We start from the raw sequence: 5,073 nt of genomic DNA on the forward strand, positions 1-5,073 counted from the left end.
ACACGACTCATGAGGAAATGGTAAGGCTCTGTCATGCTCTGGAGGAGGTGAAGAAGCAAGCGGAGACTACAGAGGGTCATCTACAGGAAGAGATGATGCACTAGGAGCATGTAGAGGTTGTGGCTCAGGAGGCTACCGAAGCCCACCGGGTTGCGTAGTCGTCTATCGACCAGGCCATCGCGGGCCGCATCGCTGCAAAAGGTGAAACCCAGGACCTCTAGATTACAGTGGCCATAGCCCAGCAAGAGCAGGAGGGGGCAGCCCAGGTAGTGAAGTAAGCCCTGCATGTAGAGCGCTAAGCGTGGGCTAGGCGTGCTACAGTGGCATCCCACGCAATCGAGAAGGCTTTAGGTGACCTCAGGGCCAAGTGCCCACCATTGCCCTCCGGCTCGGAGGTCCTAGCCCCGACGCTCCATTGGCGCTAGACCGCAGTGGGGTTTACGGCAAGTGCTTCTGAGGCCTACGTTAGCTCCAGCGTCCACATAGCCTCGGTGTTTCAGCTAGCGTTACTACACCACGTGGGGCGTCACCAATTCGAAGCACTAGAGTAGTCACCCCCAAACTTCATGGCTAAGGACCTTCGGCCTGAGGCACCTTCAGTGGAGCTCCGTACAGCCTTGGACGGCTTCCGTCGATGGGTATGGGAGAAGCATGGCTGATCCACAACTCTGCATTTTATAGTAGATCACGTGAATTCAAGTTCCTAAGAGCTTCCTGCTCGGACCCCTTGTGTGAGATCAGGCTTCGCGCCCGGTGGCCTTCTCACACGCGCCACCACCACCACATGACACCTGCTTGTCTGGGCTGCCTCCTTTCCCGAATATCGCATGGTAGGAACAGCCTCCACATGCGGATGACGCTCCATAGGATCGGCGGCTGGAGGTGTATCTCTGAGTGGGCCTTGATTTTTTGTTTCTCTCCTTTTCCTACGGGGGGGGGGGGGGTCAGATACTTTGCGTGTTAACTTGGTTCTCCTGCTTCATGTATTTTGACTTTTCTCGCCAATTTTTGCGGAGCTATGTCTCACTTTGTGCTTTATCCATTTATTTGTGTGTTGTGCTAGGATATGCGTGCCACATGACTGACCCTTGAGAAGGATTTGCTCATACAAGTTTGGTGACCCGAAGCAAGAGGAATCTTCCTGAGTGTTTGGGCTGTCACTTCTAGAGGGTCCAGTGCGTCTTGATTCCCTGGGCCTGTGCTACCTCCCACAGGGTAGGAGCGCTTCATCCTGCCTCATGATTCCTAAGGACGCATGGACCCAGAGGTGGCCCTTGACATCTTGGTTAAGGAGGAGCCAAAGGACCCTTCCGCTTCTTTTTCGGAGGCTGGCCCAAGTTCCATAGGGATAGTCTAGTGGTGGAGGGTTTTTGAGGCCGCTAGCCCATGTGACTAGGGGTGTTTTATTCTCCCACAAAATCTTGACGGAACGGTGCCATCAGATATCTTTGAGAACATCATGGCTGAGATCAAGACAGAGTATGCGGAGACTACGGAGGCCTCATCGTATTCATGGGACTTGGATTTCTCGGCCTTGACTCCTACCCCGTCTAGGTGGAAGCCTCATCTTCTCAAGCTTGAGAAGACTCCATCTTCGGTAGGAGGTACTCGCATTGAGGGTATGCACGACGTCACCCCGTGTACTGATCCAGCTGTGGGGTTGGTGGCTCCAGAGGGCAAAGTTAACCGTCCATGCCTCGCCATGCTTTGGGAAGGTGTCGTGGCCTACCTCATCTGTTAGGATTGGATTGATTGCAAGGCACATCATCGAGTGTTGTTTTTGTACTTTTTGTATAAATAAGATTGTGATGTGTTAACTTTGCTTTCCTTCTTGCCTTTTATAACTGCTCGTACCTACGCTCCAGAAGCTTCCCCCTTTCCTGGCCCCCTCGCATGTTGCGGCCGAAGGGTGCGACTAGAGGGACACTTAGGTGTCTTACCTATGACTAGAGCAATGAAGCATCACACTGGTCATCGCATCATGAGATTCTTGGTCCGAGGCCTACGATCGAAGCATGGGTTCAACGATGAACGCTACTGAGGCCTTCAAGGCGGCGAAGGGTTTTAACGCTCAACATGACTGAGGCCTTCTGGCCTTCGAAGTAGTAAAGGTTTGTACTAAACTCTACTATGGCATGTGGCCTTCGAGGTGGCAAAGGTTTGACGCTCGATAGTACCAAGGCCTCTGGCCTTGAAAGTAGCGGAGGTTGGTACTCAACACTACTGAGGCATATGGTCTTCGTGGTGGCAAAGGTTGGTCCTCGACACGACCGAGGCCTATGGCCTTCCAGATGTAGAGGTTTGACGCTCGATGCTACCAAGGCCTATGGCCTTCAAAGTAGCGGAGGTTGGTATTCGATGCCACCCAGGCATATGGCCTTCGAGGTGGCGGAGGTTTGTACTCAACGCTACCGAGGCCTATGGCCTTCGAGGTGGAAGAGCTTTGTACACTTGATGCTATCGAGGCCTATGGCCTTCAAGGTGGAGGAGGTTTGTACTGGACGCTACCGATGCCTATGGCCTTCAAAGTAGCAGAGGTTGGTACTCGATGCGATTGAGGCCTATAGCCTTCGAGGTCGTGAATGTTGGAATGTTGGTACACGACGTGACCGAGGCCTATGGCCTTCGAGGTGGCAGAGGTTTGTACTCGATGCTACCGAGGCCTATGACCTTAGAGGTGGCGGAGGTTTGTATTCGACTCTACTGAGACCTCTGGCCTTCAAACTAGCGGAGGTTGGCACTTAATGCTACCGAGGGCTACCTCCTTCGAAGTGTTGAAGGTTTGTACTTTATGCTACCGGGCCAATGTCCTTTGACATATTGGAGGTTTTTACTCAACGTTACCGAGGCCTATGGCCTTCAAAGTAGCGGAGGTTGGTACTCGATGCTACTGATGCCTATGGCCTTCGAGGTGGCGGAGGTTTGTACTCGATGCAACCGAGGCTTATGGTCTTCGAGGTGCGGAGGTTTATACTCGATGCTACCAAAGCCTATGGCCTTCGAGGTGGTAGAGGTTTGTACTCGACGCTACTGAGGCCTATGGCCTTCGAGGTGGCGGAGCTTTATATGCTTGACGCTATCAAGGCCTATGGCCTTCGAGGTGGCAGAGGTTAATACTCGACGCTACTAAGGCCTATGGCCTTTGAGGTGGCGGAGCTTTGTTCTTGACGCGAATGAGGCCTATGGTCTTCGAGGTGATGGATGTTGGTACTCAACACGCTCAAGGCCTATGACCTTTGAGGTGGCAGAGCTTTGTACTTAACACTACTGAGGCCTATGGCCTTTGAGGTCGAGTTAGATGGGAGAGATTTGGTTGATGTTCCAAGCATTGCAAAATGTGGCCAAGGGCTTGGCCCGAGTATATTACAAAATGAGGAGAAGGAAAGGTTTTCTACATGTAATACTTGTAGAGTGCCTCCGCATTCCAGGTGTGCTCAAGGGGGGTTCCTTCCATGTACACCAAGCGATAGGAGCCAGGACTGTTGGATTCAAGGACCATGTAAGGGCCTTCATGATGAGTCTAGCGGCTCATAAGGCTCAAGCCTTCTGGAGCCCCAAAAGGACGGCTTCGTATTTGGCGATGTTGTTGGTTGTCTTGAACTCCAAACGAGCGGTGAATGCAACGAATGCGGCTCATTATCTAGTCAGGGAGATGAGAACTGCTTCGGTCCTGTCAGGACCCTAACCTCGGGTTCCCCTGTGCCTCCTGTATCAGTCCCTGGATTAAGTAGCTGATATGCATAGAATTCAACAGAATATTATCAAATACATACTTCGAATAAAATAATTACCTAAAACTGGAGAAAGATGGTCTCGTGGACAATGATCCACGGTAGACCAGGCAGGCAGAATAGCCAACAACGGAGCGAAGCGAAGAAAGCGGTGCAACCTTATGCCACAAGCAACTCGGGTGCAGACGCGACCAAAGACTTCTTCTCTTTAACTTCATATGGGTTGATGTTGATCTCCATCTCAACAGTATGAAAGCAACAAGATTGAGTACACAAGATACTCAACAAGTCCTATACTACTTTAAGGTGTTGATAGATGTATAATGGATATTGGTGAAAACAGATCGGATATGGATAAATAATGGTCATTCCATATCGTTATCCTTATTTTTAATCGAAAACAAAACGAATACGGAAATCCCAAATACAAATAGTATCGAAAACAAATATGATGCGAATACGAATTGAATACAAATACGAATCTGGATATCTGTTAAATGATAAAGAGACCTTAAATTATGCATAAATTTGGATTACAACCATACCAAAATTTGAGGCAATTGAGAGTATGACATATAAGGCCCACTTGTCATATAAAATTTTTCCTATCAAAATATAGCCAAGTGGGGTCTTGTTCTGTAGATTTAATTACATGGATAATAATGGTACAGTCAGATTGTAAATCAGACTTATAGTTTGGAAAATATAGTCATTTGAGTCTAGTTATCTCTAAGTTTTGAATCTAAAAAACTAAAAACGGATATTATCCGTTTTGAATCTGACCGGATATCCGTTTCCGTATTCGTATCCGGCCCAAAAAGTGTTTTCGTTTCTGTATCTGTACCCAAATAAGGAATATCTGTATTTATATCTGTATCCATTTTTCCAAATACGGAGTAGAAAATATACGCTCTATTTTCAAGCCTAATAATGGATGATTCAAGGATATGGCTTTACAGTATGGTTTTAAGCATAAAGTAGTTTTTATACAGGTATCAAGTTATATTCGCTACTGTTAACCTTTTGAAACAAAGGTAACCTGGTAAAGGTAACCTGGTAACAAAGCTTTTGAAATAGTTTAAAATAAGGTAACCTGGTAACAAAACTTTTGAAACAGTTTAAAACAAGATAACCTAATAATAAGGCTTTTAAAATAGTTTTAAATCTAGAAAATAGTAGCAAGTTATATCTGGGGGTTTTTCAGTCCTGGGAGGAGCTACATCGCACTTCGCAGTCCCTATTATTATATCTAGTGTATCTCTAGTACAACACAGCTCCTGACTAATTGAGCCAGTAACCTCATCATACAGATATCTAGTCCACATACTCACTCATCAAGACA

The sequence above is a fragment of the Phragmites australis genome, chromosome 6 (genome assembly GCF_958298935.1).
Source record: "Phragmites australis chromosome 6, lpPhrAust1.1, whole genome shotgun sequence".
NCBI classification, from domain to species: domain Eukaryota; kingdom Viridiplantae; phylum Streptophyta; class Magnoliopsida; order Poales; family Poaceae; genus Phragmites; species Phragmites australis.